The sequence below is a fragment of the Phodopus roborovskii genome, unplaced genomic scaffold (assembly GCF_943737965.1).
Source record: "Phodopus roborovskii unplaced genomic scaffold, PHOROB, whole genome shotgun sequence".
Classification (NCBI taxonomy): domain Eukaryota; kingdom Metazoa; phylum Chordata; class Mammalia; order Rodentia; family Cricetidae; genus Phodopus; species Phodopus roborovskii.
This window is the reverse complement of record NW_026126460.1, coordinates 25105499-25122490: the sequence shown is the minus strand read 5'-3', so window position 1 is coordinate 25122490 and position 16992 is coordinate 25105499. Positions and strand designations below refer to the sequence as shown.

General features: G+C 40.8%; 1 pseudogene; it reads left to right on the top strand.

Annotated features, from left to right (window-relative positions):
• Positions 1 to 14242: 14242 nt before the first annotated feature.
• LOC127226286 (spindlin-1-like) lies at positions 14243 to 15003 on the top strand (annotated as a pseudogene).
• The last annotated feature ends 1989 nt before the right edge of the window (positions 15004 to 16992 follow it).

The window sequence follows — 16992 nt, the reverse complement described above, 5'->3', positions numbered from 1 at the left end:
AAGAATTCAGGACTGTTGATCAACAGCACAGCAAATCTCTTTACTTAATTTCTGCTTTTCACTTTGCTGTTCGAATGATATTTTGAATTTCAAGGCACCACATTTTTTTAATGTACCACAATTTTAAAAATGTACCACGTGGTTTAAAAAAATGTATCACATTATTCTTAAAAAGTGAGTTGTTCTAATGGAAGCATTTGGAAGCAGAAGTATTACACAAAGTGTTATAAAGCAGTGTTTGTTACTCAATTATAGTCATCAAGCTACTTGAAAAACTTCAAAGTAGTGACCAGCACTTCCATTGCAGAAAGCATTTTGAAGCAATCCATTCATTGGCATTGTTTCCGACGTTTAAGCTGATGTGAAATGAAACTTTACTGTGTATTCCCACTTTCCACAGATTATGTGCATCTCTTGAAATTACTTCAGGAATGGGCAACAGATGGAGACTATTTCCTAGGAGAGCCTGGCACTGTCTTTTATGGAGGCTGTTGAGTATAATAAAAGGGAGTATTGTCTGAGGTAAGAAAATGAAGAAAGGGGAGAAAGATGGCTGAGTACAGAGATGGGAACTCAAGTGTGCCTTTGTCAGATGTCTCAGGGCTGTGCATCCGAGAAATACACATATGATGTGGATAGGTCCTTAAATAGATAATGGCCACTGTCTTAGCACTGAGAACCCTTCATGAGGGCAGACAGAATTCTGCAAAACCCAATGGCAGTGGCGTGTCTGCTGCCAGGAGGGTCTAAATTTCACAATTTTTTCTTATTTTTTTTTCTAAATACATGTAGGCATTATTTCAAAATGATAGAATAAGGGACTCAATGTGGGGTAAATGGAGGCATTTCACTATAATTGTGTAATTAAAATATGTTAGTCTTGACAAGTGTGAGTCCCTCAAAGTTGACCTAGTACAGTAACAATGATAAGTCAATAGAGAAGTGAACCGTGTCCTGTGAAGCCTGAAGTGTGGGCCATGGTGAGTTCTGAATAACATGTAGGAAACGTAAAAGGAAGTTTGAATATGGAGATACCGCCTTTTAATCTTTTGTTCACTGAGTCATGGAGAGAAAAGCATTTTGAGCGTGCCGAATCCTAACGACCAACACATCAAGAGGCAGTGGTGTCTTGTAAGAGACAGCTTAAAAAACACAAAAGTAGCCCCTCTTTTGAGCAGAATCAGAGAGTCGGGGGCATTAGGAAAACCGGGATTTCCCTTTATGGGAACCCCAGGCTGTTATGATTCAGGCAAATGACTGAAAAGAGCAGGATAGCATATGATGTGCTTGGGATTCTGGAGTTCCTTCAAAAAGTGACAGAAAAGCCCCATGTTCTTTCATGCAACCCCCCCCACCCCACCCCGCACTTTCCTTCTCTAGGAGAGCATCCAAGCAGGGAAAAGACTGAGGATAAAGCTCCTTTGGTAGAGTGTTTGTCTAGCATGCATGAAATGCTGGGTTCCATCCCAGCACTGCTAAAACAAAACATCAAAACAAAACAAAGTGAGTGGTAGTACATTCCTACAATCTCACCATTTTCGGAGGGAGAAGGAGAAGGATTAGAAATTCAAGGTTGTCCTTGCCTACATAGGGAGTTCAGGGCCAGCCTGGAACTTAGGATACATGAGACCCTGTTGCTAAAGAAAACAACAACAAAAACAAACAAACAAACAAACAAAATAACCAGTAGGCTAGTCTTTGCAGAATGCAATTAACTGGAAAATGAATCTGACAAGTTTTTTTTTAAACTTTCTTTTTTATTTATTCTATGTTTCTTTCACATCATGCGTCTCCATGCCATTCACTTCCCTGTCCCTTTGTATCTGCCCTCTGTCCCTAAAATAAAATAAAATTTAAGAGGAAAGAAAGAAAGAAAGAAAGAAAGAAATCAACCTCATCATGGAAGTTATAGTGTGATACAGTGAGTCACTCAGTGAACCCTTTTACCCATATATCTTTACTTGCAAGTGATAGTTACAAAGAGTCATTGGTCCGGTTTGAGGCCTCCGGTTTCTGCTACACTATGGATGCTGGCCCTCACTGAGACTCCTCTTGGATATCCTGTTGTTGCCCTGTGATGTGGAGATTCCACAGCTTTGGATCTGTGGGACCGCTCCCTTCATGTGCTCCAGCAGATCACAGATGGGGTGGATGTTGGGATGGGCCAACATCTAACCCTGGTTCTGGGCCTGTGTAGTTGTGTGGTTGGTCAGCCTGCCAGCTCCCTTGTCTTCACCAGCAGGGTGAGCTCTCCTGCATTGACCTGGTGATCCACCTCTTACAGGATGAGCGAGGGGCAGGGCCGGTTCCCTGCTCTCACAGGATTTGACCAGTTTCATGTATACAGTTTTTTTTTTTATTTTGATTGATATACATAAGCCAGGAATATTCAACATAAATCTCAAAGTCCCAAAGGGCAATGTCTCCGATGCTTGCCTTTGTTATCTCCATCTCTCTTCCCTCCTCCCTTCACCCCCTCCCCACCTCTTCCCTACCTAAAACCCACTGTTCTGCTTTGAGAACCAGTCTATACCAGGCTATGCAATCTGTGCTATGAAGTCTGAAGAACAAATGAAGGGGATGAGTTTCTCCTCATGAGACCTCAAGCCTCACAGAAGCCTCTGACCCCTCCCTAACCTACTCTCTTCCCTTGCAACTCTGGGTCCATCCTCAACAAGTCAGTTTTGATGTCACTGTTTTCCTTGCTAATTTTTTTTTCAAAAACTAATGTGTATCCAGTCTCCCTTTGCTCATAATGCATGCATGTTCTGGTCAAACATCTGTAGTTTGCTGTTTAGGGACACCTGACATTTTTATAGTTCCTGTTTACCTCTCACCTCTGGAATGTTTCCCATGTCTTTCTCTATCAAAATCCATGAGGTACTTTCAGATGCCACTTCACCCAGAAAGCTTCTTCTCATGGGGTGAAGTGGGTGCCCATTTCTCCCTTCTGTTATCACCCTAGGTCCTAGCACTTTGTTACCGCCTCCCTGAACTGTCTATTATATCTCATCCAACATCAGGTGAACATCTTGTTCCTGGACCTCATCTTTGTTGAAGACAGAATCCCATCATTCTTTTAGGTTTTCTCTCATGCCTGAAAACAAGCCTGGATTTGAGGGTCAAGCCAGATCTTCCCATCCCCTTACCATCTACCAGACAACCCTTGTCTGTAGGGCAGACAGCAGGCTGCTGCCCCACAGCTGTGACTAGCTTTAACTCTTTCCAGGCAAGTGCATTTTCACTATGGTCAACCAAGGAAATGTGATCAGAATACTCAAGTACAGCCTTTAGTAGAGGAAATATCCATGAGATTGTTCTCAAGAGTAGGTAGAAACAATCCTTCTGAAATAGAAATGGAACTTCATAAGTATGGCTGCCACAATCTCTAACCTGTCCAGGAGGATGACCCAAGTGAGCCGGCCATGTCACCTTTCCTATGCCTACCTAGGCCCCTCCCCTGGAAGCCAATGGCAACCACTCCCTATAGAGAATGCATCAAACACAGCCTAGGTAGAGCTTCCAACCTCTTCCCAAAAGCCCATCTCTCCACCCTGATGTTTGTGCCTTCTCCACTGGGGACAGAAATCCCTATAGGCCAAAGGAGAGCTCTAACCTGCCTAAAGGCAAGGGTCTAACTGGCAACAAGCCCCACTTGGGGCAAGTCGAGGAGAGGTTCTTGGATTTGTGGTTACTTCTAAAAAATCTAAAATCAGCTTTGATAATCTTCTAGAATACACAATTATTCCCAGACAGGAGATGCCACTAATTATTTATAACATGATTATTGAGGTCAGCTTGGGGAAGATAAGCTCTTACCTTTTCTTCCCAAACACCATTTATAATGGGCAGAAATAGAACAATTTACCACATCTACTTTCTCTCAGACTCTTTCCCATATCCTTGGATGTTCCAGTTGTATGGAACCCAGTGAGAATTACACTTCCTCCTCAGATCCAAATGGTTGACTCTTTCAAGAGGATAATCTAAGGATAACCTGGTTTATGATTTGCTGAACGTTACCTAATTTGCATAACACATATAAATCTTTTTTTTTGCCAACCGGAATAATTGAATGGAATCTATATGCACTTTAATCTCTAAGGATAAGCAAGGTATGTATTGTATGTTATTAAATGGGTTTTTGGGTGTGTAGACATTTTCCTGTGGTTTTAAACTAAGGACAGATGTGTACCTGCCATACCCAAAGGCTCAGGGCTTTGCTTATTTCATGACCAGCATGTTGTGTCTCCAGCTCAGTTGGCAGAATCTCTCTGCAAAGATGACAATAATTTTCAGACTTATAAGCCAAATTTTATGTTGGCATCCTCCAATGATCTGGGAAGGAGTTTAGAGGTCATGTTTGACATTGATAAAGTTGTTCCATGAGGCCAAGCTTCTATAATTCAACCTTCAGCAAACTTATGAGACTTATAGCAAAGTAAGTGAGGTTTGAAAGAAACATTTGCCATCATGGTCCTCCATCCCTCAATAGTGATAATAGCAAGATAATGATAGGAATAACAAGACCCTCAGATCAAGATCAAGATCAAGATCTTGCACCAGAGCTTCTAGTAAGTCATCTCCATGTTCTCTTCTGGAAGTTCTCATACTAGGTCTGTGTCAATCCCATTTTACAGACAAGGAGGCCAGGTGTAAAGATTTGAAATTGCTTGCCTGAAATCAAAAGGTATCTGAGGACCTAATGCCAGGACCTAAATCCATGTTTCTCTGACACAAAACAAGCTGTATCTGAGTCACTGGCACTGCCCACAACTTGTTTTCATCACTAATCAAGAGACCCCATGACAAATTTGTTAAAACAATTTTATTAACTTTGATAAAAGGGTTTCACTATCATAAGGAAGCTGTCAACCTTCTTGTACATCCACTATGAGGTAGACATTGCTAGATTCTTCACTCACCACTTCTCATAACCTCACTTGTTGGTAGACATTGTTCGGGCCATACCTGAAGTTATGGACCCTGACTCTCAGAGAGGACAACTGACCTGCCCTGGATCACTAATGTGATGCAGAGTGCAGGTCTGAGCCTATTTTATACCTTTGAAAATGGTCCATGGGCTTGTTAAAATTCAAACCCTACTGTTTAAACTGAGGATTCTTTCCATCAGCCCTTATTGGCTTGTGATTTTAATAAACTATCCCTAGTAACTTCCTGGGATTTGCTTTGGAGTTAGGAAACAGTTGGAGGAGGTATAACCAAGATTATATTTTTCTTCCCAATGCCTATTTTTTAAGTTCCTGAGATTATTGTTATTTATAAGTGGTTTTATTATACCTTTCACTCCATGACTGAAATATCACAACATGTTTGGAAATGTGTGGTTTAGGCAACCACAGATATAAAATATTTACAGTTTGGGATTTTCCTAGGTTAAAAAAAAAACAAACTAACTTTTATTTTGAGATAAGACCAGATATGGGGGACTTTTTCTTGCTTGCTGAGAGACTAAAGTATATTGCTGAAGTGGGAAAATTAACAATTGCCCTTTGGAGAACTTAGTAGGGATGGAAAGATCATGTCAGCACCCTGACATCTGATATAACATCAGGTAACATACAACATTTGGAAGATTATGGATTTTGAGGCTTTTTGCTTCACAGGCAGATACTGCTAATACATACCTTATAGATACAGGCCTTCAGCTATCTCAAACCAAACAAACCTGAAATGATACAAGATAAGTCATAAAGTTGAGATAGCTCTGTTTTTTAATTCCAGCATCTAAATACCTCTCTCTCCTCCTTCCCGGTGTGTTATGAATATATGTGTGCGCACGCGTACACACACACATATATGTGTATACCATCAATCACATGACCTATCTAGTAGAGGTCAAAGGTCACTGCCAGGTGCCTTCCTCTACCACTCTCTACCTTAGTTTTTGAGGCAGAGTCTCTCATTGGGCCCAGGAGTCCTTGTTTTGGACAGACCAGGTAGACAGCAAGCCCCAGGTTCTGTGCACACTACCACTGTTGGAGTTGCAGGTGCGCCCTAACATACTCAACTTTTCCATGGGTACTGGGAGTATGAACTCATGTTCTCATGCTTAGCCAGCATAATCCACCACCACCCTGGATTATGATGTCCAGCTCTACCAGAACGTCTCAAAATCTAGACCCAAGACCAAGTGCATCAAAAGTACCTGGAGTGTGTGCTGACCAGGCACTTGGCTTTGCCCGCTGAATCTCCAGAGTGGGAACCTAGATATGGGTTGTTGGGGGTGATCTGCTAAGTGGAGTTTAAGACTCTATCCTTTTTTGGAATCCATCCCATGTGCCCATCCCCCTCCCCTAAATCCCACAGTAGGGAAGTCTTAATTGCATGCGAGAAAGCAAGTTCAAAAAGGAGGATTACATTTCATTTCATTACATGACCTTCTGTTCCCTAGCAAGCCTTTAGATATTCATTGGCTGCAGAACTACTCTGTAAGGCAGAACTAGGAATCCCCAAGCACACAATTCAAGTGAAGTCACTTAAGTGGAGCCATCTGTGGAGGATAGTGCCTGGGACCAATGCCTGATCAAGTTCCTTTCTTGAAATGTCCTAGTTTATGCACATAGCCTATGCCCTTGCCCCTATGTGCTTTCGTTACTTCCTAATTTAGTAACTAAGATAGTGTTGCTGCTTTGTAAATAGCTGTTCCGAATCGTTCAGGAAACAGTGCAAACAGAGAAGCCTTTATGTATATTCAGTGTTTACTCGACTCTTCGTTTTCAAGTTCTGTCTGAGGTTGGTTGCATCCAAGGTTATGGGACCTACAAGTATAGATGGATCATGCCATAACTCTGCCAGCACTTTGACCTTCATTTATACCAAAACCTTTGTAAGTTTTTCATAAATGGAAAGTTTGAGTTCTGAAACCCCTCTAGAAACATTCCTCCAGGGAAAAGTGCAATAAGCAAAAGGGTAAAATTTAGGCATTAAATAAAAGTCGTGTGTGTGTGTGTGTGTGTGTGTGTGTGTGTGTGTGTGTGTGTGTGTGTGTGTGTGTTCTGTGCTGCTTCAGTTAGGATATTGCACTGGATATAACTGGGCAGGAACTCAACCTGCATTCTTACATCCAGTATAATTTCTCTTTCTATACGAAAGTACAGGAAATTGGCTAGGAGTAATATGTAATTTCGGAGGGTTTTTTCCCCTTGGTGATAAGAGATGTTGATCTGAGCATTTTTCTGTTGGGTGAATCAAAAGGACAGACATTGAGAGAATTATTAAACTGGAAAGTAACATAAAACCTTCCCCAGCTTGTTCCCAGGGTGTAGCTCTATTTTCTGTTTGCTGGTGGAAATAGGGTGGGGTGTGATTGGAAAGCCAAGCATCATCTGCAGTTCGGTCTGCTGATAATGTGAGAACTTGAGAATGTAGGGATGCTGGGCTTGGGCTGTCAGGGCCTGCCAGGACCACAGTGCCCTGATTTACTGCTCAGTCAAACAGACTCTACCTGCTTCCAAATTAAACCCATGTGGCCTATTTGCCATGTAGTACTATTTCATCTTCAAGTTACTCCTTTTATTGCCTTCCTTTAAAAGCCAACTCAAACCCAAACATTACCCCCAAAACTCCAGAAATAGATGTGTCAGCATGTCCCCATTGCTATAATACCACAGCTAAAAGTGCTGTTCAGAGCAGACATGCCAGGCTCTAATTAGTATGTTGTTCCCCAAACATATTTTTCTTTCTAAGAATAACGGAGAGGGGACAAAGAGGCCTTTGACTAGTGAGGTATGAAATGTGGATTTCTGCCCCTGTCCTTTTCTTGGTATGATATTTCAGCTGGCCATTCTTCCCAAAAGCATGTCTTTATGTGAATGAGATGAGCAGTACAGTATGTTAGAATGTCCCCTGCCTCACACACACAGCCCAATCTCACCTTGTCTGATCCTCCAAGCCTTTCACTTGTACAAAAGTGTATTATCCTGCTTTCTTCTTATTCCCCATTATTTTACTCCTCGACTTCTAGTGTCCACAGTCTAGCTACACGTTCCAGCCAATAGCTCTTGGTGCTGTTTTCTCACTGTATAGTTGTCTCCAGGAAATGATGAAGTCACAATGACACAACAAGGATACTGTTTTGTACTGAGCGCCCTTTGCCCTAGATCCTGTTCTGAAGCTGATTGCACTCACTCTTCACCACTATTTCTTCTCCTTGTCTCCACTGAACAGATGAGCAAGCACACTCAGAGTGACTGGGTGATGTGAGACTGGTTCGTGGTCCTCTTGGATCCTGTTCCTCCTTGACTCTACTTTGACATAGCACTGCTGTTCCTGGTTTGCATTTCATGTGTAGCAGTGTTTGGCTTGCATGTATGTATGTACACTACATGCATGCAGTGACCACAGAGCTCAGAGGACGGTATCAGATCTGATCTCCTAGAACTGGAGTTACAGATGGTTGTGAGGTTGTGAGCTGCCTTGTAGATGCTGAGAATTGAACCCTGTCATCTGCAAGTGTAACCAGTGCATTTAGCCCCTGATCCACGAATTTATTTTTGTTTTATGTGTATGAGTGTGTGCCTAGGTGCACACATCTACAATATATATGCACGCTAGTATCTGAAGCATTGCATATGCATATCTGAAGAGGCCAGATGAGGGCACCAGAGCCTCTGGAACTGCAATTACAGGCAATTGTGAGCTGTCTGATGAGTGTGCTTGGAATCAAACATGGGTCCTCAGAAAGAGCAGCCAGTGGTTTTAACCGCTGAGCCATTCTTTCAGCCCTATTCCCCATATACACTCTTACCTCCTTTTGTGGGCCACCCCAATTCCTACCTACTTCAAGAAGGCTTTCCCCATGATCCTACCTCTTACTAACCCTTTCCCTTCCGGGTTCCCAGAGTAGGCTTCTAGTGTTTGCTATTGTATGTGTTATGGTGCCGTCTTCTCCCGGAGCTTTCTAAAATATTGTCTTTGCATTTGTGACATCTTCAAAGGTTTCTACCACTGTTCTGGCCACATAACGACACACTCAATTACAGCTTTTGTAAATTTTCCCCCAAGGCCAAATACCTCTCTTCAGTCCAGAAAGCCCTTGTGAAGACAAGTGCTTTTATGTACTGGGCCATATACACAGGACAACAACATTTTTCTTTATAACACTCTGAAACCTGTTCAGGCAAGTTGTTGATTTCAATGTGTTGATTTCTAAGCAACTCACCAAAGAATATTTGCTTTTTGCTTGAATGAAAGCAACCACTTTAAGCACTTGAGATCATTTTTGGAAATGAATTTAGCTTGCGACTCCAAACTGCTCAAGTTATTACTCTTTTGAAGATAATCGAAATTTCAGTGTTTGCAGGGGAAAAACCCAGATGTCTCATCTTACATGCTCTTTGTGATATATGAAGCATGGCATCTCAATGGGTTCATCCTTTGATGGATATGTTGCATATGCAATGCTTCACAAGTGTAACAGGGCTGCCAGTTACAGTCAGTGAAGTTCTTGTCTAATTCCTACTGAGACAAGGAAAAAAAATTTTTTTTAAATTTTTGTCTGTTGGTGCTAAAAATATGTACACAAAATCCCAATGATATACATTAAACATTCTTCCAAGTGGGATGCTGTGTCAAGCACTGTGGAGAGCACCAAGAGAGGAGTTTACAAAAGGATGGAAAGAAACATCAAGTAAATCTAGGAGTTGGCTACACACATAGCAATGTCCATTTGATAAAGAAAGAATTCAGTATTTCCACAAGCAGAAGAAAGAAGTTCCTTTAGTGCATTTCAACACTAACCAAGTGTTATGGATACTGTGAACATCCCTCATTTCATCTCAAGTTCTGTATATAACAGTTCTTAAACCTGCCTGTACTCAGAGTGGTCCATAGGTATTTGAAACATTAGTAAAGTAAAACAAAATCAATGCCAAGGGTTATTTTCAGATGGACTAAACTGAAATGCCTGGTCCAGGGCTTAATAAACCATAATTTTGAAAACTTCCCACAGTGTTCTGAAACACACTAAATATAAGATCTTCTACACAGTTGCCAGAACTGGGGTATTCTGGTAGGTGGAGTCTGAAGGCATGTGCTACCAGGATATGGCTGTGGAGACTTGGAAGTGAGCTTTTGTGTACTGGCAAAGCTCCCACAGCTTTGGGGTGTGTGTGAAAGAGCTCAGATAGCCAAAATGTTAAAATGACTTCTGTACTAGTAGGTGTTTGGAAGACATTATTCAAAGGTGTGCTCTAAAGGGAGAGAGTGGGACATGCATATAAGGAACCGTGTCTCCAGCCAGGGAGCTTGGATTTGACAATTCCTTTAAAGAGAGGGTGGTCTGGACTCACAGATGCACCATCTTAGTTTTAAAAGGGTTTCGGGTATGAGAATCCTTTGGGTTATTCTATTTTCTGCAAACCTGTTGAAGGCAGAGCCAGGAAACTCACACTGAATTTGGATTCTATACAACCATGATTTTAAAAGGAAAAAAAAAAGAAAGAAAATGAAAAGAAAGAAAGAGTCTTTCTCTGATTTTCTCAAGGCAAGAGGGTCTGTCTTCAATTCTGTTTACTGCTAGAAGCCACAATTGCAAGTTATTTCCATACTTGAGGATAAGTGTAAATTGAGCAAATTGGCCATCGGTAAAGCGATAAAATCTTAAGAGAAAAAGCTCTTGGATGGAAACTTGGGAAATCAAACATTCCAATAATATCTGTAGAACAGAATCTCAGTTTTCTGGGACTCCCTTGAGGAGCAGCTGCCAGGAAATACTTCTTGTTCTAGATCCTGTTTAAGAACAAATATACTAGAGGAGAACTCCATTTATTACTTGCTGGTATTACTGAGCTATTTTATATAACACTCTTTTCCAAGGTACTTTGCAAGATTTATTTTTTCTTTTTTCTTTTTTCTTTTTCTTTTTCTTTCTTTCTTTCTTTCTTTTTTTCTTTTTCTTTTTTTTGAGTAATTTAAGAATGTACTTGGCAACATGGAAACAAGGAACATAGCAAGTCAGGATTAAAGGCAAGCAAATTGCCCATTTGCTTGGAATTATAGATCAGCTGCCACTTGCTGGGCAGCAGCAGGACACATCACTGTTTGTCAGCCTCATTCTGCTCAATGTATGATACTTTATGTCTACCAGGTTCATAGAGAAATATGCGGCTTCTGATCTGTAGGGTTACTTGCTATAAATAGAAACTACTAAATATGAATTTAAAGGTTCTTTCCTAGTCAAAATGGGGGAAGGAGATTATTTATGGGTATGTAAGTGTTGACAGATAGGCTGTACACAAAGGTAATAAAGATACTATATGCAAAAGTACACTCTTGGGAAACCATGACAAAACTTTATATCATTGGACCCTATTTTTTTTTATTTTTGTCTAAGTCCTTGCAAAATGAGATTATCATTTAGTCAAAGTATAGGTTGGTAATTGGGCCTCGTTTTACAAACTGGCATTTATGGTGACAGCATCCTTGGACAGACACCTGCCATGGCCCTTCTACTCTGTGGGTCTTCTGCTCTCTCCAAGGGAGAAAGTTCATTTCTAGCCTTGGTTTCCTTTGCGATTTGCTCCTAGGATACAGGAGGAGCAATCTCATTTTTCTTGGCTCCCTTCTTCATTTTTCTTTCAGTCTCTCAGTTCTCCAGGGTTTGGCCAGCTGAAGCCAAGTAGATTTGAGTCGCACTGAGGTGGGACTCTGTCTCTGTCTATGGCCAGGGCTTGTCATCCTTGAAGAGCCCAGCATGTTCTGCCTTGAGCATTGCTCCTCTGCTGTGTCTACAGTCCAGTTGCAATTGAAGACTTAACATGAAGAGAAAACAAAACAAAACAAACAAATAAACAAAACTGTTCTCTCTGCTTTGATTACTTTGAAGAGGTGGCTCCTAGTCAATAACAACTCATATTTAAAGGCTTCATCACTGAGGCCAGAGATGGGCACAAGCCCCCAGCAAGGCAAGTCCTCTGTCTAGCTACATTATTCCATACTGAATTATTTACCCCAGGATCTCATATGAGAGTAGCTGGGCTAGAACAGAATGCCGGTATCTTTTGGACCCCTGGCTGAAGCCCACAATAAAGGATCTATCTAATGCAGTGAGTGGTTCTTAACCTTCTTAATGTCATGAGCCTGTAATATAGTTCCTCATGCTGTGGTGACCCCCAACCATAAAATTATTTTAATTACTACGACATAACTGTAATTTTGCTAGTGTTATGAATCATCATGTAAATATCTGTCTTACAAGACTCCTGTTAAAGCGTCATACAACCCCAAAGAGCTCACCATCTTCAGATTGAGAACCTCTGCTCTAATGTATGAAGTTAAGATTTTAAAGTAGGCAACTTTAAGTGAATCCCTATAGAACAAGTCACTATAGGAAATACTGTATACCCAAATATATTACCATGATAGATATTTACACTAAAACCATACTAAAAGCTCATTTCCTTATCTGTGACCTTTACCATTCTACTTTAAAAGGTATTACTGTGAAGACAGTTCACAGTAAACATTTGAAAGTCTGCTTTTTGTGAATAACAAAAATCCTATCCAAATAGTTGTGTTTTAAAAAATCATATAAGGTAAAATTCCTGTTAATATTGAGAATTATTCAGGGAAGATTGTTACACTTATTTATTTATTGTTGTGTGAGACAAGGTCTTGCTGGGTAGCCCGGTTGGCGTTAGATTCAGTAGTCTCTGTCTTAGCCCACATGCTGAGATTACATGTTTTCACCATTGTGCCTGGGGTAATTTTTTGCATTTTTTTAACAAAAGAACTGTGATTGTAAATGAAGGCAGTTTACTAATACAACTGAAATAGGACAGCTTTAAGCAATGATTCACAGCACTTAGACACCATTGTGGCCAGGCATGGTGGTGTGTCTTATATTCCTGAACTCAAAAGGGAGGTCAAGCCAAGAAGCTCATACATATAAGGCCAATCTGAGCTATACAGCAAAGTCTATCAAAAATAAAAACAGGGAAGAAATAAAGGAAATACATTTTGAATTCAGAAAATTCCTTACTCTATATTCAAGAACCTGTTTAGATCACTGGAGGCTAATTCTAGTGCACATGTATGTAGCTAAGTAAAGAAGTAGATAAATATAATGGATGCACAGCACAAATGAAGATGCCATTTTGCTGTCAAAAAATTGGTATATGCCAAGGAATTCATAATTTAAGCAAACTAGAGAGAGTGGCATGAAGTTAACTTCTTAGAAATAACATAATGGCATACTTGAGGGTGTGGTGTGTGTGTGTGTGGGTATACATATGTTTGTATGGGGATATGCATGCATGTGCACACCTGCAGGGATCAGAAGCTGATGACCATCCACCTCATTTTCTAAAACACTCTTTCTATGACTCTGGAACTAACCAATGCATCTAGCCTGGCTAACCAATTGGCGATACACTTATTTTTCCCCACTGATGGAGTTACAAGCATCTAGGCTCTCTACCCAATCAGCAATATATTTATTTCTTCCCACCAATGGAGTTACAAGTGTGTACTTCCACACTTGGCATTTTACACTGGTGCTGAGATCTGAACGTGGGTTGTCATGCTTGCATGTGAGCACTTTACTGACTGAGCCATCTATCTCCCCAGCCCAAGGCACACATTTTTAGTTATTCTCTCTTTACATCGAAGGCCCCCTTTAGCTATTTTAAGACAATCGAGATTACCAGGAAGAAATAAATGAAGTGATAACAGCAATGGCCAGTCTTTACATATTTGTCCTTTACTTCTCAGCACTGACCCTTTTTTTTTTTTTGGTCAATTTCTCTGTACCTTTTATCTTCAGCAGTGTAAAAGGAACTCTGTCCTAGACTTGCTACTTCTCCAGTAGTTAGGAATGCTCAAACACCAATGGTTTCTACAAGGGATTAAATGCAGAAGGAAGTGATGCTCTCTCTTCCCCGTGGTCCTCTTGGCTCTGATTGCACTTTGGGGATCACAAAGGATATTTATGCAGACTAGATTACTAATTTCCTCAAAGGTAGCATAGTTGTAACTAATCACAGATGCACCCAAATGATCTGGTTTGGGCTGGGCTGGCAGGGAGCACAGTGAGCCCCCACAATGGCCCTGTGGGTGACCCAGGTGGCTGGCAGAGTGTTTGGGATTTCACATGTTTTTGTTGAACTTGTAAAAGAGACACCTGGATGGTGGATTAACAAGAACACTGACCTGTGGGAATACTGGATTTTCACAATTTCCCCTAGTCCAGCAGCTCTGCTGCTCGAATAAATACAGATGAATGAAGATCCCATTCGGGAAGACACCTAGCCAGCGGTCCAGAGCTGATGCAGGACATGCTGAAGTATCTGTAATGATGAAGAAGACGACATCTCACAAAAAAAGTCAGACCAGTGTGAGACCAAGCAGGCCTGAGTCTCAGCCCCTACAGAACATTATAGACTGCAGGATTCAGCATGGGTGGAAAGAGGGTACTGTCCTGGACCAGGTGCCTATATCTCATAAATATGATGGATTTGACTGTGTTTATGGACTAGAACTTAATAAAGATGAAAGAGTTTCTGCACTTGAAGTCCTCCCTGATAGAGTTGCCACATATCGGATCAGCGATGCACACTTAGCAGACACAATGATTGACAAATCAGGGGAGCACATGTTTGAAATAGGACAGCTGTAAAGATGAATCAGGGTGGCGGGAGGGGGGGTGGTGGATAGTCTTGGCACTGGCACCTGTCATGAACACATTGTTTTACATCACCTATGATGAAGACCCTGTCTTGTACATGTACCAGCCCCTAGATGATTACAAAGAAGGTGACCTCTGCATCGTGCCTATCATCCAATGATTTGCCTCCAACAGAAAGAGAGCCAGGAGAAATTGTGGACAGCCTAGTAGGCAATCAAGTGGAATATACCAAAGAAGATGGCCCGAAAAGGATTGACATGGTCATCCACCAAGTAGAGGCCAAACCTTCTGTCTATTCCACCAAGTTTGATGATGACTTCCATATTTATGTCTACCATTTAGTGAAAACATCCTAGATGTCACTGAAAACTTTGCCAAATTTGTGGAACTATTAAATTTGGAACTATATATTTTGTAGACATAAAGACTGGATTGCTTTTCAGTTAAATGAAGGCTTAGATGTCCCTTCAAACCCACAATCACCACCAGCAGAGCTGGTTTTGTTCTGGATAGTGCAGATTGATTCGAACACAAGATGTCTGATCTGAGAGGAGAGCCTCCCTCTTTGGAGCATCTCTGTGTGTGTGGGGTCCACCCTCTTCAAAGTACCTGTGTGAGATGGGGTCCTCCCTTTACAAGAAGGCTGTCTGTTGGGGGTTACAAGCAAGTTGGTAAAAGTTTTAAGCTAGTATCATAGTCATTTAAATCTGGATAAGCTGTAACCATTTCCCTACCACTCTGACACACTGTCTTATTCTGCTGCCACAATGCAAACATAGTTTATTATTTTTGTTAAAAAAAAAAGAATTTGCTGCAACACAATCTGTATAAATGTGGTCCCTAAAATGTCATATGCTCCATTCACCTGTCCTGTGATGATGCGGATAGAATATATACCTGGTGAAATAACAAGAGGTGAATGATTACAAAGGGGTTATTTGAATGCAAGCCTTTGAACATATCACAGTTGATTTGTTAGCATGGATGAATGACTATTAAATAAATGTCCACTGGGAATGTAGTACATACAGTGTAGATACTCTGGGCTAAAGGATAACTGGTGAGTTGAGTAGGATTGGTCAGGATGGTGTCAGATTTCACCATAACATTCAGAATGGATCACAATGTAAAATGTATGTGTTTCTTACTTACGGAATGTTCCCTTTAATGCATCCAGATGGTGGTTGATGAGGGGTAGCTGAAACCACAGAAGGAGAACTATGGATTAGGGAGACTATGCCATCGGATCATTGGTACTTACATCTAAGACCGGGCACCTTGAAAAGATAGCTTTCAGCAAAGGAGAGAAAAAAGTACATAAAGTCAACCACTTATCTACTGCTGTCCATCTTGACTATCTTTCAAGATTAGATGGTATGAAATAGTCGTGTGAGATGAGATAACTTTTTGTGAATCTTGTCACTCACTAAATGGTTATTTTCACCTAAGAGGTCAGAATGCAAGACAATGTGCCTGACGGCATACAGACTAAATTCTTAGAGGGGAAATTCCCTTGCAATGCTGGATCTTTCCACAGGAGCCATTTCATATGCTATAAACACTGAAGTTGGTTTCAAGATAATCTCAATAATCTATTTTTAGCACTGGATAAAATGTGTATTCCCACTGCAAAATCAGAATCTCCTGCTTATTATGCTAATGTGATATTTACCAGCACTATCACCATGGTTTCCGGCTCAAAGTCCCCAAGAGCCTTAAGTCTTGGTCAATGAAAAGTCAGACTCATAAACATGCAACTCTTTTCAAAAAGAATTATTAAATAACAGGGAAAAAACTCAAGTAGAAATAGCTTGTAGTGAATGTATGTCTTACCAAGAAATGCAGTGAATGTATGTCTTGCCAGGAAGGAAGAACTCAAATGATGACCATAGATGCTACCCAGATGTTAGTACCCTAATCACTGGTGAACAATCTAATTAAAAGATGTATTTGCTGAGAATAACATTCTGTTTGATTTGTCCTGTGTGATGCAATATTTTGTGACACAAAGATGAGCAAAACCTCCCCCACTCTTTACCCTAAAACTCTTGCCTTCACGGCATGATTTTTGTTATTAAATAATATCCCAAGCTGTCAAAAGTCTGCAGAAATTTATGGGTTCCTAGTAGAACAACTGGTTCTAGATTAAATAGTACCCTATCCCTCAAGGCAACAGTGATGTAATTACAAAGTTCAGAGGGAAAGATATACTCCCATAACTAGAAATGGCTTGCTTTGTATCACACTACAGTTATTTGTTCCAAATCTCTGTCAGTGAAGAGACAGAAGATCATCCTCTTTAAATCATGGATGATCATTTTAAAGGTGTTTATTAATTCATTGAA